Below are 27,676 nucleotides of genomic sequence, written 5' to 3' on the forward strand. Positions count from 1 at the left end.
TTTGGCACGGGAAATCTGGGACACTATCAGTCCCACATCCACAATCCTCATTTGCAATAGTTTCCAGCACGAAGGGTGAGGAGCAGTTTCATTCATTGCCATCTCATGTTCAAATGCCAGTTCTCAGTACAGTTTTAGCACAACAAACAATGAAAAAAACATTGCTGCACATTGCACACATGGTGCACTAACTGGCGTGAGAAGGAACATCGACACTCATTCTCAATGCTATCAAGCAATTCATTGTTTCATGTCAGAATGAAAGACCATCACACTTCTGTGTATGGATGCTAAACTGATTCAACATGCAGATGTTGTTGCACTTGATTGCTATCCATCAATCTCTTCCTCCAGATAACTTCTAAAAGGCTGCACTATCTCTGAGCACAGTTACAAATCACTGCTCCAGCACTCTCTGCTACTATTCCCATTCCTGAGCACAAGCTAAGTCTCAAATAAAGACACAGCTTACAGAGTTCACTTAACTAAGAGAGATTCATCAGCTCTCCCAAATAAGAGTACCTACCCACAGGTCTGATACTTTTTGTGGAGTGTAATCTACTGTAATCACACACAAAAAAGATAGTTAGCAAGAATCCCCCATAGTTTCTCAAAGGAAATCCAAACATTTGCATTGATATGTTGCTCCTCAGTTGCAGGAATTAAGCTAGATGTTACCAAACATTCACACTTCTTCTGTGGGACTTACAGGTGCAGAAAGCGATAGGGCTTTCAGCAAAATTAACCAAGTCATGAATAGCTATGTACAATCCAAAAAAGAGAAAGAACAGGAAAAGGAGGTAGAGTAACCAAAGATGTTAAAGACCAACTGCAAGCACATCACACATGGCTAAGACAAATCAGCAAAGAACATCAAATATCACCTGAAATTTAGAAATGCAAAACATTTCTGAAGTACCTAAAGGTGGGTTAGAATTAGATGGTCTTTAAGGTTCCTTCCAACTAAAACCATTCTATGATTCTATGATAAAAAGACACAAAATAAGAGCATGTTTTGAAATAGTCACCTTCTCCCTCTATCTGCCTATTAAACATATTACTGCCTAGTTCTCCTGCATAGATTTATGTTAAGTTCAAATGCTAGCAGTGAACATATTACCTATTGTTTTAGATAGAGATGTAATAACTTCTTTCCTTCAGAGAAACAGAGAGTAATGCAACCTGGTGAACACTCTTCTGGAAGAACAGAATTGGTCTCTATGGACAACTCAACAATTCATTGCAAATTGCTAAACTCAACAAAGTTGTACACAGTTAATCTTTCCCAAAGGAGGAATGCATCATTAAAACCAACTAGCTATTTCCCCTCCCCCTTTATTTCAAGGATTAATCACTACTGAGAAAAGATACAGTGCTTCAAAACATAATTTACATGTAAAGTAGAGCATTACAATGAAGCGCTAGATATCATCTGATCTACCAATTACATTAAGCACTCTATCTTCTAGGAGAAGAAAAAACATTTGTGTAAGCATATTCAAACACTAGTATTTGCCATAGGACAGGGCTTAAGTCTAAAATTTGAATACGCTAGAAATCTTAATAAAATTGCAGTTACTCGTGGCTAACAAAACACATAAATGCCAGATATGCTACATTCCCCCAGATAAATGCAACTAACCTATTCCTGATCAAAGGAATTAATTAAAAAAAGGCATCTGAGGAAAGAAAACAAGGTTTGAAAATAAGTATTTTCAGTGATTTCTCATACAGATTCATGGAAAGTTAAGCTTCAGCATTCATGTTTCTCTGACAGAGAAATACCTGACAGAGAGAGAAAGGGAACCACCCTATAATCTAAGAATGACAATTTATCTCTATAGACTTCAAACTGCACTTAACACCATTTTGGATCTTCAATACTGCAGCTGGCTTAAAAAAAAAAAAAAGTAGAGAGCAATCTATTTTATCCAGATTATAAAGGCATATGCATACGTTTAATACTTTTAATTTTACTTAGATACATTTCTCAACCCGTGTTAGTTTCTCCACCTGTAAAATGGGTACATGGACATTTAAATTCCCATGTAAAGCACATCGAACTTCTATTATGAGATAATGTGTAGGAGCCCCCGACAGTAATGATGATCAATCCTTTCTGCATTCAAATTAAGGGCCCATCTTTATATGGATAATAACATCAGTGGATTTTAAGGTAAATTTAATTCCCCTGAAAGCCTTCTTTGAGCCCCTAAACCATTATCGGTGCCAGAAGCGATCATAAAATGATGAATAATAACTGCCTTACTTAACTATACATATGTCTACATCAGCTGCAGTCCTCCAGTGTTTCTTATAATCAGTGGGAAAGTAATTAGCATTTGATTGTATGTATACACCTGTCTACTGTATACACCTAAGATGAGGTGTTAGACAAGTACAGATTCTGACGTGGCTCCAGATGGGTGAAAAAAGAATACCCACCGAATATTTTCTACAGTAGTTTGCACAATTCAATAATAAACACTCATGTCATAACAAGATTTTTTTGCTCCTGCATAAATGCAGCTCAAAGGTGCTTAGCACCAGTGATTCCCAGTAGCCTGTACAGTCTCAAAAAAGGAGAGAACAAACTGCATTATTCAACCCATTTGTTGAATATTATTCCGCTTGTCTGCAAGGATTCTCTTCCATGGATGCTACTGGGGCAAAAGATGGCAAGGAAGAGATCAGTGACAGGAGGAATGTCGAAGTCTCTGTAGGAAACCACAAAACCACAAGCATGCCAGATATTTCACCTGGGAGAAGCATAAAGCCCTTTGGTCAGGCTTTAAGTCAGGAGGATGCCTCACGAGTGAGGGAGATCATCAGGCCATGGGAGGTGCCAGCAAAAACCCTACCTCCCTGCACGTGATCTTAGATAAGTCCCTGCACATGATTTCTGATCACCATTTGCCACAGGCAAAGGAAGAGGAGTACACTAAGACTGCCCAGGTCTCTGAAAGATCTGAACAATTCCCAAGAGTGGAAAGATAAAGAAATGTGACTTCTACCCTGGCAAGCCTGCCCAAGGAGCAAGCCCTGGCACTGCTGTAACTGACTGCTTGCTGTCTATTGCTGCCCCTGTTCCCTACAACCAGACCTGCTGCTGGGCATGTGGCACTGCAGAGCTCTTAGGTGCAGAACTTCATTGCGAAAGCCTAAGCCAGCATCATGCCAGCAGAGCTCTGAAAACAAGGCAGCATTAACTGTGATATCCCATCAGCCTTCTTTTGACAATCTCGCCGCAGACGTAGAAAAACAGATCCCTTCAAATTGCTTCACATTGAACAATCAATTCATTAAATCATGTAAGCGGCATGTAAGGAAGCAGCGTGCCGTGTGGAGGCAGCGTCTGACCGAGAATATAATAGCTGTGCCACAGTGAAGGTGTTAAGGTCAACCCTTTTTTCTGTCCTGTACTTGAGGCATGACTGAGAAATATGTTCGTATGTCAAGTCTTCTGTATTTGATGTCAGCAGTATGTGACTTATGCAATATGCAGAACATACTCAGCATTAACCACGGTGCAAGTGAAGGCCTGTAAATAGTACCCAGCTCTTCAAAGATCAAAACTAGATCAATTTGAGTTTTTAAAGCATACTAATTAGAGCCTAATGTTCAGCGCATTTTAGATAGCTTTAATGCTGAAATTGACAGCAGAAGGCAACACTACTCATTTTTAAGGCAAACAAAAAAAAATTAAATGTTTAAATTTTCTGTAAAATTGAATGAAAACAAACAAACAAACATAAACTAGCACCTACAAATACAGACAACAAGCATGCAATTTTGCCCAGAATTTATTTTTTAAACCAGAAACTCCTCTCAGTAGGCCTTTGATATAGAAATCCTGACAGACTATTTATATCACCTCTATAACCCAAGTCTGTAAATTTTGTTGCAAATGTAATGCTTCCCTGAACTGGTGGAAACGAAGCTCTCAGGCTGCAATTTTCAAACAACAAAAAGTGATACTGACACCATTCCCACCCTCCCAGCATCAGGCAATCCTCCTTCACATCACAGTTACTCTTGTGCCAACACAAGTAAACTGGATCACCTTAAAACTAAATGCTAGTTTTTCATTGCAGCTCATTTTTGCTTACTCTACGGTCTCACAGATGGCCACACAACAGCAAACAAGACGGACAGAACAAAAACTGCCTGCTTCAAATATTCCTCAGGCAAAGAGAGTCAGACAGCACTTAACTAAAACTTTATTTAGTATACAGAGTCTACTGAAGGATAGAGCTCAGTACGTATGAATAGGTTGCCTACCCACGCCAAAGACAGACCATCAGGTTTATATCTACCCTTGTCTGAAGACAGGGGATACAAAAATTCTTGTTTCCTTAGGAATGAAAATGGACACAGAGTTAGGATGTCTGTTTTATCACTGGAGTAGTCATCACTCCCTTGCCCAAGAACCCCAACTCTGCTGACAGATTTCAGACCACAATAAAAAGTAAAAGCAACCTTGACCCCCTCCTTTTTTTTTTTTCCTTTTCTTTTTTTTCCTCTAACGATATGAAGAAGGCAGAAACCTGGTTAACCTTGGTCATAGAGCGGCCTTCATTCTTGCTCCCTGCAAACTCAGGCAGCAGGCTATTCTTGCAGAACAATCCCCTACATAGGTCAGGATTGAGGAGTCCTTGCTGACTCCTTGGGATTGAAGTCCAAAGGAACCATATGGGGAAGCATATGGGGTTCACAAACCCTTCTTTCCCACCTTCACAGCCCAATCTTTTAGCTTCCTATTAGGACAGGGTGGAGAGTAGTTGTGAACCATCTGAATTGACTCCACATCCCAATTCCTCTTATGTAGGGCAGCCAAATCCTTTACTAGGCAGGAAGGGGAGGCATTTTATTTATGTTTGCTTTTAAGGCATGGTAGCTCTCGTTCAACAATTTTAACTTTTCCTGATTGACACTTGCATAACAAAGGTATCGTGGACACTTGACACTTTCTGTTTGATTCCTAGAGTGGTGGTTTTCACAGACTTGGTCATTCTCATTGTCCTCCTCTGAAATTCCTCCAGTCCCGTGCCTCTGTTGAGACACAACCTTGGGCTTGCACTCAGGATTATGGCATACACGGACGGGCCACCTCTTTAGTTGAAACCTAGAAGTAGTTATCTCAAGAAGGAGTTGAAGATCATCTCTGGCATGTATGCTCTCAGTGAAGAGCTAGAGATTCAGTTCTATTCTAAAATAGACATCTGAATTTGCAGTCTTTCTGCCTGTATTGACTAGATCTCCACTGACTGTAATTTGGAGCTTCAACACCTTACTCCACGAAGATACCAAATTTTGAATTTCAAGCATATGAATCTGGAGGTGAATTCTACATCACCCACAGAAGAACCCGTTGTAATGCATGCTTAATCCCTATCTTTAAATTCCCATATAATAATAAATTGCAATTTTTATCATTTATTCCCCATTCGATACCCCTTTTCAAAATGTCTAAGTAACGCATCAAACCAAGTACAAACAACTTCCAAGCTCCTGGTATACAGTTCTAAGATAGAAAGTTTACACTGCATTTATCAAATGAGCTTTTCTAACCTTAAAATCTTTAGAGGTAAACACCATCTACCAATTTGTTACCATTAGCTTATGTGATCTGATCTCTAACATCACTTATCAAATTGGGGCATATCTTCCAAAAAGTCCCCAACACAGAAGCTTTCTTTGGAAGCCCTCCTCCAACACATGGCTGCCAAAAGTACTTACGTTTCTTTTCTCTTCTGGACATATTTTCTCCAAACGTTGCTTTTAGTTAATGAGTATTTGTGAGCTCACAAGCTCCAGCAAAGGCTGAAGTTAGCCACAGAGTTTGTGATAGAAATCTTCATAACCATTTAAAATGTCTGTGTATGAAGCCATGTATAATCTCCTCAAATATAAATGATTTGAAATATTAATCATACATTTAATTTTTAGTAACTTTTAAAGCATTTACCTTGGATTTTCTCTGTTGGATCAATACAGTAGAAGGATTACATTCTAATTTTCTTTAAAGCAATCCCTTGAACAACACAGCTGTAACAGCAGTGCATGAGGAAAGCTACAGAACTTGTTATGAGGAATCAGAGTACAACACCGTGTTTACCACTTGGATATTTAATATGTTGGAAGCATCTCATTTAACATCTTGGTTGTTCTCATAGTGCTTGCTTACTTATAGCACTTCTTCATTCCTGATAGCACTATCTAGAGTGGGTCAGTGACTCATTCATGGCAGACCATCTAACACAAGTAACACAGGGTTCCTAATGGGCTAATATTGTTGATACATTGGCTTCCTTTATGTTACCATACTGAGAAAAACTCCTGAATTCTGAGTCTTGGAATGTACCCTGGCTTCATTTCAACTCTCTATTAGTACAAAAGACAGTTCCTCTGTCTCCCACGTACCAGTACAGAAGTCAGACTCTCTCCAATCCACTCTAAAAGGAAGACATCCTAAACAAAAGTCACACTGTACTTCCAAAAGTTGATTACAAGGGGAGCAAGGATCCACAGCAGCCCCCAGTAGGAAAGTCTAGCTGCAACCAACCCAAGGAGGTACCAAGAGGAACACCAGAGGCACATCATTTTGTATTATTATTTCCTAAAAGTAAGAACAAGCTTGTGCTTGCAACACAAGCAGAGTTCAATAACAGTATCTCTGTGATATTTAATCTTCTGCTGCCTCAGGAATAGAAGCCTGCTTTCTCAATCCAGTTCTCACCCACTCCTGTCCCAGAAGAATATAGCACTAAGCCTACCTCGATCCCACCATTTTAATTTGAAGGAAAAAAAAATAAAAAAAGAAGAAAGAAATGAAGAAAGGAAAAAGTTTTAAAGACTTTGTAGCTATACTATCAAGAGCAGTCATCATACTCTGCTGTCAAAACACTCCTGAGAGGCAATGTACAATAGGACATAACGTAATGGACAATAATTCCCAATCCAAGATCAAGAACACTGAAAAGGTTGATGTCTGTGCAAAGACTGAGTCCTATAAGCCCTCATAGAAGGAGTTCTATCAGAGGGCACAACAGAAGACAATAAAATGCCCCAGACACACTTGATTGTATTAAAAAAAAATCATATTGGGCCTCCTACTACTAACTCATGTAAGTACAGGAGGGAACCCTAATGACTTCAGATACCCACAAACTAAGATACCCTTCATGATACCCTAAGATACAACCTGCATGTTTTCAAGTCTTTTGCTGGATTAGAAAGCAACAGGGTTTCAGTTCTCAATACAAATACGCAGTATTTTTGAATTCCTGGAAACTCTCTTCCAGTTAAAAGAAACCTGAGGGATACCACCCCAGAAGTAAGCTTAGAGTTTCAGGCTTTTAATTAAAACAAACATTAAAGGTAGAACCATTGTCCGAGGCTGCTGTTCTTATTTAACCACATGAACAAAATGCTAGATTTTTTTTTTTTTTTTTTGCCATGCGACAATGGTCTGTCCCAATAATCCTACAACAAACAGCCATGCTCTGCACAAAGACAAAATAATGTCACGATACATTTCAGGCTTGTCCTGAATTTCCATCCTGGATCATGCATAATCATATACGAAGTAAATGCTATTCCTGGAGGAAAAATAAATAAAAAGGCACCTCCTGCCTTCTCTGAATCTGGTCTTACTTAGTCCCTTCTTTTTCTTTATATCTTTATTTTTTTTCTAGTAAGGACAATGAATAAGCCAGGCTGCCTTGGACTGAATGTCCAGATATTGTCTCCCACTCTAAGTGCTGTTTTCTTAGCAAGAGGATCTAGACGGCAACTACTCCTCAGACTCTCAATAGAACAAATAACTCCTCACTCCTTCTCATCTTCCACCATGGACACTCTCAATTATTCACAGTTTCACAGAGTTCACTCATTCTCAGTCAAAACCAGCAACAATGTTCAGGGCTCCACTCAACCTTGAAATCCTTTGGTGGAAGAGAAAAAAGAAAACCACAAGTACAACTCGAAACTTCACAGTGAACTCCCCTCAGCCGGTTTACAATCCAGTAGAGATACCTTTGCAGAGAATCCTGTCAGCCTATTTTTTTCCACAGATCACACGAGCTTCCAGCTCCTCAGTGCCTAAAACTGAGATTTCTAAATGACAGTCTATACCAGGGTGGAGAATAGGAGGCACTCCAATGAATTCCTCCTCCGCCTGCCACTGCTACTGCTGCTGATCTAAGGCAGTGAGACAACGAGGGCCCAGGGCCACACAACAGATCAGACCAGTGAGGAATCCCTTTCACCAGGGATCTCCTGGCTGCCATGGCAAAGACTCTGCTACTTCTGTCCTGACAGACAAGCAGTGAAACACAGTAGCTGCCCATCATCTGCTGGGGAAAAAAGGGGCAATTCCATGTGACCAGCAAAAAATTGTCTTTACCTGCTTCGCTTCTCTACAGGAAGAGTCGACACAGCTTTGACCATCAAGGGCATGGGGAAGTATCTGCTGGTGCATTTGCAAAGGTGTGCATGGGGAACAGAAAGCCCATGAGCACACAAGAGGAACAGACATAAACCTAAGGTGTTTGCTCGGGCATGTGAAGTTGATTATTTCTGGTAAAGGCTTCGGATTTAGTCACGACCAAACAGAATGAAACGGATATTCTGCTTGACATGGCAGCTTTGCAAAATACATCACTAATCCTAAAATCTGTAGGCTTGTGGTGAGCTATTCTGGGGGATTGTGGGCCTGTAGACAATGTCACGGTGAGGCACAAGGACTTCCTCACAGCCCATGTGTATCATTGTGTATAATCTAAACTAAAAACCTACCTATACATGGTGTTCACAATGACAACAAAAAATAACTCACCTTTAGGGCTACTATGCTATTCACGCTACTCTTTTCAGAAGCTCTCATCACTTCAGCATAATTTCCAGATTTCTGTCCGTTCTACCAGCAGGGCAGAGGGATCCAGAATAAAACCAGTAGCTATTCAAAATGTACACTGTACCCATTAGTTGATTGGCTATATGAAGAATGGCTCTTTGCAATCCAAAACTACAACAAGATAATGTTACTTCCTCACAAACTTTGCACTAATGGTCTACATGTCGATCATTTTTACTTATGGATCTTCCATAATTCCTCTTTTGCGTTCCTCCATATGATCCACTTCATGTGACCAAAGCAGCAAGTACCCAAACAGTGCAATGAAGAAGTACATAGGGCACACAGTTTTGCCTTCAGCTAGGTAGACAGCTCCTCTGTATTGTGTGGGGCTCCTCAAGGAGCCACTGTAGTCCACTGTGGTCTCAGAACTAAAAATCTTATAGCAACATAAAATGGTTTGGGTTGGAAAGGACTTTAAAGACCACCTGGGTCCAACCCCCCTGCCATGGGCAGGGACACCTCCCACCAGACCAGGTTGCCCAAAGCCCCATCCAGCCTGGCCTTGAACACCTCCAGGGATGGGGCATCCACAGCTTCTCTGGGCAACCTGTTTCCTTGTCCTATCATTATACCTACTCATTTACCTGAGTAAAGAGTCCTTTTCCATCCTTTTTATAAGACTCCTTTAAGTATTGAAAGGCCACAATAAGGTCTCCCTGGAGCCTTGTTTTCTCCAGGCTGAACACCCTAAGCTCTCTCAGCCTTTCTTCATAGGAGAGGTGCTCCAGCCCTCTGATCTTTGTAGCCCTAATATCATAGTTACTATACTTCTATAGCAGACATCCAATATGTATATTCTCATTTTCCATAAAATGTGATCTTCAGCATTTATCTCTGACAAATTGACAATTATTATCAGACAATGAATTATACTCTATTCTTTTTTTCACTTTAGAGTAGTTACCTCTACTCTCACTGAATCTTTGTTCTCTTACCAGTTTTCCAGTTAAAGTGCAATCACGACTCATTATCAAGTTAATAGCAAATAATACAGAAGTTTTGTCATTTCTACCTTATGGGGAAAAAAATATCCTAGGTCCTTGCAATACAAACGTTATCTAGCTTATTGATCGCATTGTTACTATTATTGAGAGTTTACGATAGTACAGACTAGAACACTTGAAATGCAATACTATAAAGTTAGATAATATTTTAGATGTAAATAACAATACATCTTATATTTTCTTACTACCTATTACATAGCTATTCATTTTATGCCATAAAATTTGACTGTGCACATTGCATTCTCAAAGGCAAAAAGGAATTTCAATTTTGTACATACGTTATTTTTTAGTAGCATGAATTGGCATGGCTAACAAGACTCCCATTTTGACAGGAATATAACCTGTTTACTCTGAGTTGACAAATTTTGAGTAATCATACACCAGAAAAAGCAGCTCAGAAAACTTTCAGGCACTTTTTGGAGATGATTTCTATGGGATCTTCTTACTTCTTCAATGACATCAATCAAACTGGAGCATACAAGGGTCACTTGAAAATTCTTCGTGGAGTGCTCCTCCTATAATGTGACATTTTAGTCTGGAGTGCTACTCCTCTAATGTGACATTTTAGTCTGTAGGTTAAGTGAAGATTCATCTATCGGAAGGATGGATTGAGAAAGGAATGGTGAAAAAAATAAATAATGTCAGCCTATCTTAAACCCATTTTGTAAATGAAATTAAAACTATCCCCTTTTGATTAAAATTGCCATTTAAATGATTTTCACTATCCAGAAATTAGTAAATAATAAGCATCGCTGTTCAGTGACTCCAGAAGCAGCTCCAAAATCCCAAAAGACTTTTCCTCAAAAGGCACATTCAATGACCTTGAAATGATACATAACCACTCACCACTGGCTTAGTTCATTTTCCAAAACCCCTTAAAATTATTATTTAGAAAAAAATATACATATGCATTTCACAGGAGCACAAGAAGGAATAAACCAACAAATACAGGACTTAGTCTTTAACAAATCCACTCATCAGAAATCTCAAAACCAAAGTAACCAGCGTCTGTTAGATTTACGTCTATTTCAAAGACTATATATAAGTGAACAGTTGTAGTTCAATGTATTTTGTTCTGTTTTTTTAGATGAAAAAAGCCTCAATGTTCCACTTGGCATAAACCAAAATTCACAAAACTGAGAATATATGAACAAGTATTTATCCCCCTTGTAAAATACTAGCTCTACCATGTATTTTTCTAGACTACACTCCCGTTGAAAACTTACAAAAAACTTCAGAAAGAAGATAATAAAACCTTTGCTTGACAATCTGTTTACATTCTTAAATCATCTGCACAAAAACCTCAATGTTTTTATTTTCTTGTTTGTTTGTTTTTAACCAGCCAGGACTGCTTGTAAATTACCAAAAGTGGCTTGGTGAGCATTTCTGCCAGCTTCTTCAGTACCCCTGGATGAATCCTGTCTAGATTCATAGACTTATGAACATTCATACGATGCAGTAGATCACCTACAATTTCCCATTGGATTATAGGTGCTTCATTCTGTTCCCTGTTACCATCTTCCAACTCAGGGGGCTGGGTATCCTCAGAAAAATTGGTCTTACTGATAAAGAGTGAGACAAGAAAGGCATTAAGCACCTCAGTTGTAACCTCATCTTTCAACACTACATCTTTTGTCTCTGTTGTACTGTATTTCCAGCAGACATCTGAGAAGTTGAAGTCCCCCATGAGAACAAGGACTTGCAATAGCGAGACTTCTCGTAATTACCTACAAAACTTCATCTACCTCTTCATCCTGGCTGAGTGGTCTATAACAGACTCCCACCGTAATATCTACCTTATTGATTGGCCTATATGGTAACCTTTTGAGAAATAACACAATTAAAAAATATTTTGCATAATAGTCAAAAGTTAATGGTACACCAGTGTTAAGAAGCCTTTATCGAGATATGGAGTTATTCAAAGCTCTCCAGAAATAAACCTGATTATTAAACAAATTGTAAGGCAAATTTGAAGCAGTTGCATTCTCAGGAAGCTATCAACACTTCGTAAGTTCTGTTGCAGAATTATGCTGCAAACCAAGGTGCATGTAAGACCTTAACAAAACCGAAAGAGCAATTTTTTTCCCCTTTCACTTTTTTCTTCCTTAGTCTTAATGGCTTCACAAACTGGGAGCCAACAAAACTGAACCAAAATGTCACATTTCAAATTTGTCTAAAGGAGTTACCTACTTAAGCGTCAAATTCAACATTTGTGTATCAACAGAATGTAAGAGAAAAGGTGCCTAAAAACTAAGTCATGGAACTTATTGAACATTTGTGTGAAAGCTGTGAAGGTACAGTTCAAAACTGGAGAGAATTGATCTCAGAGCACTAGTCCATTCAACACATCTCAGGCATCCCAGAGGAGCTTAGAATGAGGTGGGCAAAACATCCATCTACAGGTAACACACTCAGTTTTCCATGCCATTTGGTCTAGACACGAACCTTTTCTCTTGTATTCTCCTCTCACTAACATGCATGTCAATAGAAGCTACATGCCTTGAAACTCCAAAGAAATCACAGATTTCTGTAGAAGGAGCGAAGAAATGGAAAGCTGCAAAGGAAAGACAGAAAGCAAAGAAAGAAACCATTCGCTTACCGCCCTGGTTTCTGTTGGGATAGAGTTAATTTTCTTCACCATAGATGTTATGGTGCTGTTTTTTTATTATTATTATTTTTTAAATTTTATTTAGGAGAAAAATAATGCTGATAACACACCAATATTTTGATTTTTGCAGACCAGCCCTTACACACAGCCAAGGCCTTTTCAGCTTCTCTTGTTGCCCTGCCAGCGAAGAGGCTGGGGGTGCACCAGGAGCTGAGGGGGACACAGCCAGGAGAGCTGGCCCAGGCTTGCCAGAGGGATTTCATATACCATGTGGCATCATGCAGAACAGTAAAACTGGGGGGAGTTGGCCAGGGGCAGGGGTACTGTTGCTTGGGGACTGGCTGGGCATCGATCAGCAGGTGATGAGTAATTGTGTTGTGTATCACTTGTTTTGTGTATTCTCTTCCCCTCTCCCCCCGCCCTTCTTTCCTATTAAACTGTCCTTATCTCAACACATAAGATAATTTTAGTCTTTTTTGCCTCAGTTTTCTCCCCCATCCTTCTTCTGGGGACGGGGGGAAGGACAGAGTGAAATGGCTGTGTGATGCTTAGTTGTCTGCAGAGCTAAACCCTAACACTTAAAACTGCTCTTGAGAAAGAAAAACAGAAAACAGGGTAAGCTCTAACATTTTATGAGACCCCCATCTGTCATAGCATACTCCAGACAGGTAGCACTAATGTCTTCCATCATTTTAAAACCTCTTTTTTTTTTCCCCCAGTATTAATGGGTTACAATACACTGTAGTCAGGAAAAATCATCACTGAATTTTACCTTCAAGTTTGAGTCAGTAAAATCTCAGCACAACAGAGAATTAACAGTTTTCTCTTAAGCTCTTGCTGATGTCACTTCATTATCCAACCTCACTTTTTCTTGGCAGACAAAACACACAGTGTGATGTCACACTGGTTCTCATTCTGACTACAAAGGATAGAATTTGGCACAAAGCTGCTACAGAACAAGAAAATCAAGCATTGAATCAGTTTATCATTTCTTAAGATTGTCAATTTTGAATTTAAATCCACTTATTAGATACTTTATCAATCCAAATATTTAGATATTTTTTGGTTTATCAGCAATTCATACATTTCAGCTCTCAGGAAGAATACCATTCTGGACAGGAATCAGAGAAGGCAGCTTTTAAGTTATCATGAGTTAACAATAAAGGGACTGCGTCACTTAGAAAAGATAGAATTCTAATATTTTATCACTTCCCATTAAATGTATTAAACCGTTATATCATGTGATAGTCTGTAGCTGGAACAGAAGTGCTGGAGACGTTTTATCTATAAATACAACTAATTTTCTGGAGTGTACCGTTTTATGATTACAAAGACATTAAAAAGCTGAACTTTTCTGCCTATTTATGATATTAGCCCACAATTTACATAAAATATTAAATTATCTACAATAAGTAACATGAAAGTTAAAGGTATTAGAACTGACAATTCATCATTTCCTTTCTAAAATGGGTTCAAATACATTTTTGTACCCTCTAGGTCCTAGAGGCTCAGAAAAATCCGGACTTCTTCCAACACCCTTGCTCCCAGGCTACCATCAATAAACAGCAGCATTTTATCCATGCTGTGGTGATCCAACATTCAAAGATCTACATAATCTTAGTTCATAGCAATATATATATTTTTTTCCTTTCTGTCAGCCCTTGGACACAGAAAGATGCAAAATGGACATCTCACTGTGTTATTTTGATTTTGTGATTACCCAATCATGTGCAACAGAAGAGAATTCAAAGCGGTTATACATGGAGCTGCAGAAACAAGACTTTTAAAGAAATGATGAATGCTGCATTAACGAGAAACAAAAAGGTGTATTCTTAAGTGTACTCACATGGCTGCATTATTGTGTTTTGTTTGTCAGGATTAGCAGCAAGGCTTACGGTTTAACTTGAACATCATCTCTAATACCACCTGTCCAAAACAAATGGTCCCATTGCCCATTTTCATCTTAGACAATCAACAGCAAAAGCTATGGCTGAATAATAATGTAGTGTTCACACTGCATCAGCAGGATATTAACTTGTATATGTCATAGGATCATAGGAGAAATCAGTTTGGAAGAGAGGGAAGAATATGTATTACACGGCAAACTAAGTAGCCTGGAGTTAATCTTGTACAGTTGAATTCCATTACTCTATTCCATTTATCATTAAACAAAAGACAGAAATAGAGAAATTTGCTTATTCTATTCTTTGCTGTTTTTTGGCCTATATCCTTGTGCTTCTCATATCACTATTTCCTAAAGCAGTGATTTTTAAAGATAAAATCTGTGAGCTAAAAAATTAATGGAAAATGTATTTTTTCTCTAATTTGATTTATCATATGAATCACGCTCTGAAGGTAGATAGTACTTTTACAACCAGAAGAGAAAACTGGAAGATCTTGTTATATGAAAAGCTCTTAGAATTATAATACAGATTTAACCATCTAAACCACTCATATCGTATGATATTAAGCCATCTAGTTAAGACAGGTAAATGGACTAATAACTTTCTTGTGATAACAGGTTCTTGAAAAAGAAAATGACAGGGAAACAAACAAACAAAAAACCACCACCTATCCATTCTCCCTAAAAAACAACACAAAACCTACCACCACAACAAAATCAAACAAAACATAACCTAAATCTTTCCCCCTTTAGTTTACACCAATCCTTGGTTATAGACCTTGATAGCAATATGGGTATCTCTGCTTGGTAGGAATACATCCTAGCAAGCTGCATCTGCATTACCCCTGTGACAGCTACTAGAAAGTATCAAGAAATTCTCAAGCTATGTGCAGGGGATAGCTAAGAGAAAGCATTCAGGCAGAGGCACAACAGATTCAGCTAACGCACTGACAGCCACTGACAAGCAGGTCCCTAATGATCTTGCAGCAGAAAATAAAAGTTTCCCTGCAGTCAGAAAATTAGAGGGACTCTGAGACTTACAGAGGTTTAATACTGTTCCCTGACACCAGGTTGTAGTGCTGCTGGATGTTTTCCTACAGTAATAAAGATGAATCTGGTTGCAGCTTGTTGCTGCGTGTTCCAGCTGAGGTGTGCACCTACACACACATCTAGATGAAATTCAGCTCTTTGAAATTACATATTCTCTACACTTGCAGCTCTTAGAGCTTGCTCATAACTGCGTGACCAACCACAATGAAATTAGGCACAGTATAATATAGGCAAATGTAAGCAAGAGCACACAGAGATACTGAAGTTTAATATCCAATGCGATTCTGAGATAACCTTTTGTTTTCAGTGTCTGAATAGAAACCGCTATTGCAAAGCTTTTTTTTTTTTTTTTTTTGCAAAGCTTGCAAAGCTTTTTATTGCAAAGCTATTGCAAAGCTCATCTAGCCAGCTCTACCCTTCACTGTTTCCACCTTGCTGTTAAGGGCTCCACGCATGAAGGATGTTTAATCCACTTACCCTTTGACACACACATTGTTCCAGCCACTGTTGTACTGTTTCCAAATAACTTCACAACATTATCTGCAAACTGGGTCCCCTCACACCTGTTCAGTATAACCTGTCTCAATCTCACCATCAGCTCCACCGTGCCTGGCTCTCAAGAGCCTTATCAGCAGAAAAGGTATTCCAAAACTAGCAAGGGATAGGCTTAAAGATCATTCAATGGGAATATCTGATATGCAAAACAAAACAGTGTTTTGCAAGTCATCTTCCTGACTTGCAAGAAAGAAAGAAAAAAGTGGAGGGGAATGTACAAATTCAGAAATACAATTGAGTAACAACAAACAAAAAAAACACACCACCACCACCACCAACAAAAAAAAACAACAACAGAAACTGGAAGCTTCACCAAGAGGGAGTAAAAACCACTCATCTGCTGCTGCTGCCCAGTGGCCCAGAGCAGTGGCTAAAGTTCTCACAGCAGAAGGGCCACAAGTAGGGACGGCCCATGTCAGGCCACAGGAATCTCAAGGTGCTTGCAAGAGCCCATTTCACTAAGGGAAGAAGGAAAAATGGCCTCAAGAATGGCTGCTGTTGGACAGACCCAGGTGAGCTTGAGCCCAACCTCCACATCATGTCCCTTGCAGTGGGCCGCAGCACAACTGGTGGGAGAAGCAACCATCACTTCCAACCAGCTTTTCTCCCAGCTGTGGTTCTTAAACTACTTAATTGCCTCTTTTTTGGAAGCCATTAAGTAACAGATCATCCCTGCCATCCTTTCGTTTTTTGTTGCACAAATGTATCCTACTTGAGATGGCTGCTGTAGACAGAAACAAGAAAAACCTCACCAAGTTTGATTCCAGAGACGTGCAAGCAACAACCTCTTATTCTTTTGCTCTCCTGTCTTTCCAATCCTTTCCTCCCCCAGGTTTTCTGATGCCCTCTGAATTGCAGGATGCCCAAGACCCCGCAGGACAGTCCAGGCTTCCAGAGCCTGCTTGGAGGTAGATAACACAGGCTGATGTTTTGGGAAGACCAGCCTTTGCTGGCAAGTGCAGGTCAACAGGCTGAAGGCCTGAGGTTTTTCTATCACCAAGGACCCTATTTTACTTCAGCAAGCTATTTTTATTTCTTCAGTGCATTAATTCTTTCACTCATTTTCTGAAACACAGAGCAGAATTTGACAGCTTGCTTACTGTAAAGACATTCAAAAATTTTATATGTGCTCGTAACAGCCTAGTTATTTATAAAATGTGAAAAAAAAGGTGCCTAGTAATGGTAATTCTTCACTGTTCCCACATTCTTCATGTTCCTACAGAAATCCGTTTGAAACTTTAGATGCTTCAACATCCTTAAAAACCTGCTTGCAATGATTTAGAAAGATAAATCTAAGTTTGAAGCGATCGAGGCCCAGGTTTTATTAACACATCACTAAGCGTAAGTAACTTGAGACTGAGGCATTTTAAAAACAAATTAGTTTATCAGCAAATACATTATTACTAAATGATTTAATTACGTTCGTCTCAAAGGTCATACCTTAACACATTCAGATCTTCAATTTATCACCAATTCCACCAACAGAATAAATGTAGATATGTCAAGCTTTTAAGAATTAAAATTGTTAGTCTGACTTATGATTTAAATAAGAGGATTATATCCTGTTCTAATTACTAAAGATGCAGGGAAATTCAAATTCCATCTGAGGTGGAGGAAATTTTACTATTCACTTTCATGGGGACAGACTTTAACCCTGGAGTATGGACAAACCCTGGACAAACCCTATTACCTGTTGTACTGGTTTGGGCTGGGATAGAGTTAAATTTCTTCAGACTAAAAGAAGAAGGAATAATAACAATGATAATAGTGAAGAAGATTAACAGATTAACTCTATCCCAGCCCAAACCAGTACCCCTGCGTAAAACCTTACTGAAGTTGCTGAACTCTGCAGCACAATTGGTCTTTTCATTTTCCACAGCAGCTCTGTAGGAAGGCTTCTGAAGCTTGCTACAGGTACACGTGGTCAGATGGCAGGCACTGGAGTGCAGTGCATACCTGGAAACGTTGCTGCCCACGTTAGCATCCCACGCAGCATAAGATTAGTTCCATGGAACTGACAGCACAAAGACACAATACAAGGTGATTTGGATGGTAAATATTTACAGAGTGTCAAGTTGAGTTGCAGCTGCATAACTGCTGCTGTGTAAAAACATAGTTGACTCAGAGTCCTGAAGCCATGAAGTTCATTTACTTTAGGTATAAAAAGGATGTTCATTCCTAAACAGGTAAGCAGCATACACCCGAGAAGATGTACCTTTTTTTCCTTCCTGAAAGTAAACGTTTCATACATTGTTCAGAAAATAAACTTGTTTTCTTAAAAGTCACCACAAGGCAATTTTTCCCTTTCATCAGCTTAGTCACGGCAGGCAGACACGTAGGCATGTTTGAAATGCAAGCAAGCAGCAAGCAATGTTTTTCAAACGGGTCCTTGTGATCTACTGTGGCATTAATAGGAACATTTTAATACCTACAAGTCTACAGGACATCATACGAGATTATACTCCTGCCAAAATATGTAAACATGATTTATTTATCCATCCCTCTTTCTGTCAAATATTAGGTTTGCACAATCATTTTTACTCTTTAAGCTTCTTATGACCAACTGATGATGAATAAGTGTATATAGCTACATATAAAAAGGAGAAAGGGCAGATATGCATACACACACACACGACGAATGAATGAAGTATTGCAAATACACATTTTGTAAAGTACTTTGCTCTCCCGCCACATTTCAGTTTACCTATACGTTTATAGCTTTCCACTACTAGCATTCTTCTTCCCATCATCATTTTTGAGCTAAGACCTCTGATTTCATTGGAAGTTTGATGATCTTGTCTTTTGACTAAACTTCCCAGAATCTTGCTTTTTTATTTTTTTTTTTAAAGCTAACTTAGATTCTGATATAAAAAGAAGTTTCCAGAACTCAAAGCAGAGAAAGAAATTTTTAATTATGAAAAGCCACTGCAGAAAATAAGACGTATAATGATTTTTAGCCAGTCCTACTAGCTGGAGATCTGACAAACTTTTAATTACCCTTCTGTATTTATTCTTAACCACACTTAAAAAAAAAAAATCTACTTTTATTGCCTCAAATCAAAAGTTAAAAAAAAAAAAAGAAAAAAGAAAGAATAAATTCTTCCACTTTTGTTTACCAGGGGACAGAAAATGACACATACTGTTTCTTTTCCTAAAAGGTGCAAAGGAATCTAGCAATAATTTTAGCAGAAGGCATAACATTTTAAGTATATATTAGAAAGACATCATGATGCAGTAATATAACACCATTTACCTGGCAATGAAAAAATATATGGACAGAATCAAATTGAAAGGGAAATGGGCATATTAATAAGTCTGCACAACCTATTCTTTTTAGGGAATCTTGCTCAAGGCTCTACTTCTTCCAACGCACACATTTTAACCCACTGTGTAATTGAGTACCTTGCCGTCAAAGACTGCTTCCTAGTGTTATACATCAGGCTTCTCAACTACATGGTAGCAAAATCTGCCTTGAAGTACAAGCAAGCTCTACACACTAATCATAACCCTGTCCCTTTGAAGTGGTAACTTTTTCTATATCTTACCCTTTAAAGTGCAACTTTTTAAAGAAACCATTTGTGACTTCATTTTGTAAACCCCCACAGACTCTCCTTCATGTCTCTGTAGCAAACTTCTTGCAGCTTCTCCCTCAAGTTCTTATTCAAAGCAATACCTTGATTTCTTTTCAGTCACCAAGGAAGAGGCTTTTAAGTCTCTCCTACACAGAACAAGATTCAAACAAAGAAAAACAGCTTGCGCTATGGGGCAGTGGCAACTTGATGTGATTGTCCCCAAGAAATAGTTTAAAATTTAGAACTTAAAATTTGATTCATTTCTCCCTCAGATTCAGACATGCTTTTTTATACCTCACTGGCCAATCTCACCAGTAATGCCAAAAGATTTTAAAAAGATATGATATGGAATGAGCATACAATTAAATAGCTGAAATGTAAGTGACATGCAAATTCTTCATTAAAGACTTAATTAAGTAGGAACATCATTTTGTAGCCAGGTCCTGTTTACTATCAACTTTCCGTTACTCCTGCATCCCATTGTCACATCTCTTGTAGAGCCCTGGGGACAAAACGCACCACCCTTCTGACATAGGCAACTTTTGCAATCATGCCTTTAAAAAGTACCTCGATCTTCAGAATACACTTTTTGCTGATTGCTTTGAATGGCTGCAGAGCTGCAAAGCTTCTTCACTGTTATTTCTCCATACCCTGACCACCTCACACTTACCTTCTGATGCAGCCATGAGAAAACCCCATTCCCAACAGCTTGCCTGCAGGGAAAGTGAAGCATGATGATCCTCTAAACGTTTCCCCTCCTATTTCAACAGGCTGACCGAAAGCTTCCTCCCCTGCCATGAGCCCTACAGGGTTACAAAAACCATGGGAGGCAGAGGCTGAGCCCCCGCTGAGTGAGAGTGGAAAGGAAATGTTGTGGAGCAAGAGCTGGAAGCTTCAGCTTCAGTGTTGCCCTGCAAGTGCAAGAGCTTAATAAATACTTCAGCGACCTGATCCTTCCTCCACACAAAAGCCAAATACAAGTTGTACTTGGCAATGTTGGGACTAAATTAAACTGAAATGCCTCCCACCCAATTTTGGTCTCTGGGCCACCATTCTCTTAAGGACTATCGGGTCGGGCATTTCTCTGTTAGCATAGGGCAGCTGCTGAACTAACATGCTCATCGTCCCTGACATCTGGCCCTGAGCTCTAGATTAGCCTGAAGCCCCATTAGTAAGTTCTGAGCCCTCTTCATGATGGCAAAAGCTGTTCCCTCGCCGCTTCCAGCTCTCAGGGCCTGGCTCCCTGAAGAAGCCATGAGGTGCCGCAGTCAGGCCTCGTGCGGCCTGGTGCGGCCTCTGCACAGCGACTGTCCTAAATCAATCACAAAACATGTCACCAGCAAAGAGATCAAACCTCCACATTGCTTGTTACCGCACATTTCCTTTTATCTGTTAAAAAGAAGATAATGCTCATTTCCCTTCAGCCTTGTCTCTCAGTTCCTACAGAGTTTATAAAACCCTGCTGTGATTTTCTTTTGTTGTTGCTGCTGTTGCATTTGCCTCCACCTTCCCCCCGCGAAAAAACCTCTGGGAAGCCAGCCATCAGCCTCTTCCAGGGCTGGCTTTTTATAACTGCTCTACTTCCTTTTATATTTGCTTCTGTGTGCGTGCCTGCGTGCGCGCCACCTGTATCTTCATTAATACTTACTGTCTGTTGAGGAGGAAAGTGCTTCTCAATTTACTGGCATATTTACTTCATGTGCTTTGCTGCACATGGAGTCATAAAACAGCGTCTTTCTCCATCCAAACAATGCAAACTTCATCTGACACCAAATTTCCCCTGCCGCCCCTCTACGTCTTCCATTACTCGCTCCGTGCACAAAACAATTTGCAACTGCACAGATGCGTAACACGGTGATCTTTGAATGTACTTCTTGGCTCCCTCGCTCACCTTCCTCTCCCTCCTCTGCCCTGCATCTTGGCTGTCACAACCCCGTAAGAACCGATGCTCTCCCTGCTCCTTCCTCCCCGACCGCAGCCGGCTCTGACAGCTGCGAGGACGCATGGAGAAGGGGAGAGGCAGGGAGCACGGGCAACCTCTGAGCCGCCCCTCCAACTGCAGGGAAGCACAATCCCTTCCCCTGAGAGGTGGCAGCACAGGGAAAACACACGTTAGTTCCAAGCTGCAACTCTTCCCCTAACATCGCCCAAGGCATTGAAGCTAAACACTTCCACTAAATACAGGCACAAGCCTGCAGGCACAGTCTTGCTCTGTTTCTGTGCTTTATGAAGCTCTTTTTTTCCTACTGCAATCTTGGCTGCTTTGATAATTTTCTCAGATGGTTTTATTTAAATTGATCTTTCCCCTCTCGCCACACTAATTGCATTTAGCTCTTGATCTCCCCCTACAGTGACTCCCCATGTGGCTGGAGCCAGGAACACTGCTTCTTCCCCTTTCACAGGTTCAGGTCACCACGATCCACATACCTGGGGGGGTCTCTGTGGACACTGTCTGTTTGCCTTCTCCGCTACTTCCCTCACACTTTACTCACACGCCTGTCACTGGTCTGATTTCCTCGCTGCTTCCACACTTCATGATTCCTTCTCCTGAATGCACTCATGAACCAAGTCAGTACCTGTCTTTCAAGCAACACCTTGAAAGATGAGATGTGCTCCCTTTCACAGAGACACTAGAGGTATTCCAGGGAAGGTGGGGAGAGTCACAAGTAGTGCCTCCTGCTTAACAGGGAATTCAACTACAGGAGTTTCCTTCTCAACTCAGACTACATCAAATCAATCCAGCTCCTGAGTCATCTGTGGATGAGGTCACCAGGGTTTGCTGCATCATCTAGAAAGGACAAAATGTGATTCCAGAAATTCTAAACAGCCTTTTATAGACAAATGGATGGAATCCTTTAGTCTTGGAGTGAGAAATTAGGAGTTCACTTCATCCTCTCCTTCTTCTCCTGCCTCCCCTGAATACGTGAAATTGCACGCGCACATATACATGCTATCAGAGCTCATTCCACATGAAATCTGCCTTTATTGCTTCTGCAAGAGAACTGCAGGACCAGATGCTGAGTGGGATAAGGTGAGGAAATACTGTAACTCAGAGCTTGTCCACCCAACAAGCCAAAGGGAAAACAGAATTTGAAATCCCTTTAAACCCCAAAATGAGACAAAGAAGAAAACCTACGGATGAAAACAGCACCACGAGTTACCACTTAGATCCCAAATAGTCAGCTGTTCCTGGCTCCCATTCTCCCTTCCTGAGAGAATGAAACTTCAAGACATTCTATTTAAATAGACAAAATACATCTTTAATATGACAGCAATGTATTGTATATGAACAAGTTCAGCTGATATTCTGTTAACTGAATTTCAGCATAAAATCACACATCATATTTAGCAAGTGGCATCTGAAAGATTAAGATAACATTCAAACATTTTCAAAGTATTGCATAATAGCAGCAAATCAAGGTTTGCAAGAAATTATATGTCTTATTTATGCTGAGATTTTACTAATATAAGCTTTCCAATGACAACTCTTACTTTAATACACATCTTCTGCATAACCACATGCAGGCAACAACCATATGAAAATTCTCTAATCATTACATGCTTTAGGATGACCTGCCAGCACCCCGAGAGAAATGTGGCCACATCTTCTACTGACAAAGCAACCAGACACCTAATTTTCATTTCACCAATCAGAACAAATTTATTGCACTTGTTTGGAGTGAGTGAGAATACCCATGGATTATCATAACCTGTTCCATGCCTCCTGTTGGTTACATTTAGCTGGTAAATGCTAACACTTATTTAATCTAAGTACTCACCCAGGAAGCAAAAATAAGACACCAGCTTATTCTGTAGTTGAGAAACAAGCAAAACTGGGCAAAACATATTGTAAAGGAGCCAGCTAACTAGATTAATTATGCTCACTTTTTATTAAAGCACACTGAGTGCTTCTTTGCACTTTGAGTAGCTTCTTTTATCCTGCATGTGAACTCATGAAAAACACATATACACATGAAACACATAAATAAAGCAAATACCAGGAATGAAAATGCACAGCTTTGAGAACAGAACAAGCGACTAGAGGACCAAAAATGTCAGTGGGGTGAAAATCTAATGCTCTTTCTGAGTACACCATCAGTTATGTCACTGGGCTACATTTGATCTCTGTGCATTCTTAAGAAAAAAAGGCAGTGTAGTGACGTAAGACACTATCAGCCATTAAGATACCTGTCTGAGTGCGTATTGCACTTACTAAGGCTAGCACAGTTAAAATGTTTTAAACTCATTCTACCTGGAAGCACTGGGTAGAGGAAAGAAACAAAACCCTGTACTAGCATATGAAAAAGCAGGAAAATTGTATCTGCCATAAACATATCCAATTTGTATCTTCACTGAATTCAGCACATATAAAATGTCTCCTTCCTTCTTCAGCATCAACTCAGATGATCTAATTAAAGTCATTTAACCAAAGTTAATTAGGGAGAAAGAAAGACCTGTGAGTGAAGGGGGGTACCCAGGTGTACCCTTTCATTCCTTGATTTGTACAGGGAAGGGAAAGGAAGCAAAATCCAACATTAACCCAGAATCTAGCAAACCCCACACCCAACCAGGGTCTCTGTTATGAAAAGGCATGGTAATAGTTTGTGTCCTTACAAATGTGAGACACCTAGGCCCATTTTTCAAGGCATTATTCTGAGGGTTATGATTTCACCCCCCAAACCCAATAATCCAGAACCCCCCTAGGACTGGCTAGGCCATGAGCTGGCAGGTGAGACGCCATCCTGTGAACTGGTCCCCCATGGCACAAGGAACACAGATGCCAGCAAGCCCCATGCAGAGAGGAAGTTCGAGAAAAATCCTGACACTACTATTTTAGAAGTAGCGGCAAAGATGATTTCAGAAGTTATTTGCCTAACAGCACTCTTTCAGGGTTTGTTTTCTTGAAAACCTTAAACTGTATGCTGAAATAGAATGGACAAATTACCCATTTTTTAATCTTCTTTGGCAGGAAGGAGCAACTCAGATCCCACAAGGGCTAGGTCTTTACACAGGCCATTCTGCCTTATTTTTGAGACACCTATTCATGATGTTTTGGAAGCTCCCTAATGCTGAGGAATACACTTCATTTACACCTAGCAAGAAAGGCTAGTGCAGGCCCTGGTGGCCAGCCTTCCTGGCAGCCACCTATCAATACCCTCTGGCAAGAAATAAGAGATGTGTGGAACAGGAGAGGAGATGCAGCATTGCCTATGACGTAGGAAATGCACCCTCTAGGGACAGGAAGCAAGTAACTGTTGGGGCAATGGTTTTAACTCTTGATTAAGACAAACACACATAAATAAAAGCAGCAACAACAAAACACACACACACAAAACCTACCCTGTGTGGAGCACATACCTGTTCTTCCCTGACTGCCCTCAGAACTGAATACAAAGGCACTGAATACAGTTTTGCATTTGTCATCTTCTGAGAGTCTGCCTTAAGATAATTTGCTTCATACCAGATGAAACATACATATTTCCAAATATGTCTTTTGATGCTTTTGTTTATTTTTCAACTTTCCATCTAGAAGATCAGAAGTCCAGAAGGTACCATGCCATGTCAAATGCAGCAACATCACTGTGTTACTTTTCAAACAAGTACACACTTGAAGTCCTTGAATCAATTCTTCATTGATTGCATACAAAAGGAAGCTGCTTTATTATAATAGCATGTTGAAGTGTCTTCACTTTTCTCTAAGTAGATACATACTTTCCTAATTGAGATCTTAAAAACTTCTTTTCTAAAACTCTTTTTTTTGAAAAAAGAAAAATGACACCTACAGCATACCTAAGGTGAGTCTAACTCCACCCCCATGCCAGTCTGCAGCCCCTTATTGAGGTGCTGTCCTGGGTTGCAGGTAGTCATGCAGAGATACTGCACAGAAAAGCAGCAACGCAAGCGTGAAATATGATCTGCAAGATTTTTATTTCGAAGTTAAGGGAAATGGTTGAATGATGCACCAGAAGAGATATTTATCTTGGGCATTCTATACTCTTCTCCTTTCTGGGAGTAGCAGTAAAGCAAGGAAACATTTTTTCTTGGAAAGGAATGACAGGATGAAATATTCCTTCAGGCACCACATTCCTCATTTCTCTTTTTATCAAACAGCAGGATGTATTTGGTTTAGCTGGGACTAAACCTGTTTATCAGTCACAAAAATGAGAGGTAGATTGCAGAACCCCCATGCATAATAAAATAATTTGACTTACAATGCACCCCCAACACCCACCACAGGGGTTTAATGTGTCAGGAACCCCACCTTCAGCAGATAGATGCAGCTCAGAGAAAATTAACAGATGGTAATGAAATTATCACCTATCACCTGCAGAAATTCTAAGGCACCTCATTATTTTGAAGCCTATCAGATATCTTCTTATGTTTAAAATGAAAACCAAAAGGAAATAGATTTAGTAGCAGATGCCCCCCCCTCCTCCCCTCCCCCCCCCCATTTTTTAATTAAAAGTACAAATGCATTCCTGAAGAAACTTGTTATTATAGATCTCTGTCTACTCAGAAAACAGTGTAATGAGAGTCAGTGGCAGGAATAATAGCCAGAGAGACACAAATGAAAGATGGGGGACACATTTTATCATTATAAAATAGGTGATTAGCCAGGGGAATCATTTCAAGACTTAAAATCAAATTGCGTGGTCATTAAAAACACAGGTAAAACAGAAAATATAGGCTCAATGGAGAAATCAATGAGTGCAAAATTTCATCTGCATAAGAAGTCATAGAATCATAAAGATTGGAAAAGACCTCCAAGATCATCTGGTCCAACCATCACCCTACCGCCAATATCACCCACTAAACCATATCCCTAAGCACCACGTCCAACCTTTCCTTGAACACCCCCAAGGACAGTGACGTCACCACCTCCTGGGCAACCCGTTCCAATGCCTGACTGCTCTTTCTGAGAAGAAATGTCTCCTAATTTCCAACCTAAACCTCCCCTGGCGCAACTTGAGGCCATTCCCTCTAGTCCTGTCGCTGGTTATCTGCGAGAAGAATCTGTCTCCCAGCTCCCCACACCTTCCTTTCAGGTAGTTGTAGAGAGGAATAAGGTCTCCCCTGAGCCTCCTCTTCTCCATACTAAACAACACCAGTTCCCTCAGCCGCTCCTCATAGAACTTGTGTTCCAGGCCCTTCACCAGCTTCATAGCCCTTCTCTGGACATGTTCCAGGGCCTTGATGTCTTTCTTGTACTGACGGGCCTAAAACTGAACACAGCACTCTAGGTGCGGCTTCATCAGAGCAGAGCACAGGGGGACAATCACCTCCCTGGTCCTGCTGGCTGCACTATTCCTGATACAAGCCAGGGTGCCGTTGGCCTTCTTGGCCACCTGGGCACACTACCAGATCCTTTTCCTCTGCACAGATTTCCAGCCACTCTGCCCCAAGCCTGTAGCACTGCATGGGGTTGTTGTGGCCAAAGTGCAGGACCCAGCACTTAGCCATGTTGAACCTCATCCCATTGGCCTCTGCCCACTGACCACCCATCCTGTCCAGGTCCCTCTGCAGGGCCTTCCTACCCTCTGGCAGATCAACACTTCCCCACAGCTTGGTGTCGTCTGCAAACTTACTGAATTCAATTACTGCACTCAATTGTCTCATCCAAGTCATCAGTAAAGATATTAAAGAGGATGGGCCTCAACACTGACCCCTGGAGAACACCACTGGTGACCGGTTGCCAGCTGGATTTCACTCTGTTCACCACCACTCTCTGGGCCTGGCTGTCCAGCCATTTTTTAACCCAGCAAAGAGTGTACTTGTCCAAGCCATGGGCTGCCAGCTTCTCCAGGAGAATACTGTGGGAGACCGTGTCAAAGGCCCTGCTGAAGTCTAGGTAGACTACATCAACAACAGCCTTTCCCGCATCCAACAGGTGGGTCACCTGATCATAGAAGAAGATGAGGTTGGTCAGGCAGGACTTTCCTTTCATGAACCCATGCTGACTGGGCCTGATCCCCCAGTGGCCCTGCATACATTGCGTGATTCCATTCAAGATGACCTGTTCCATCACCTTTCCTGGCACCGAGGTCAGGCTGACAGGCCTGTAGT

General features: G+C 40.4%; 1 protein-coding gene across 3 annotated transcripts in view; it reads right to left on the minus strand.

Annotated features, from left to right (window-relative positions):
• The window catches only part of FRMPD4 (FERM and PDZ domain containing 4), a 313,051-nt gene that overhangs the window by 122,166 nt on the left and 163,209 nt on the right, over positions 1–27,676 (minus strand). The gene's annotated exons all lie outside the window — the stretch shown is intronic.

Source organism: Cygnus olor, chromosome 1, assembly GCF_009769625.2.
Source record: "Cygnus olor isolate bCygOlo1 chromosome 1, bCygOlo1.pri.v2, whole genome shotgun sequence".
Taxonomy (NCBI): Eukaryota; Metazoa; Chordata; class Aves; order Anseriformes; family Anatidae; genus Cygnus; species Cygnus olor.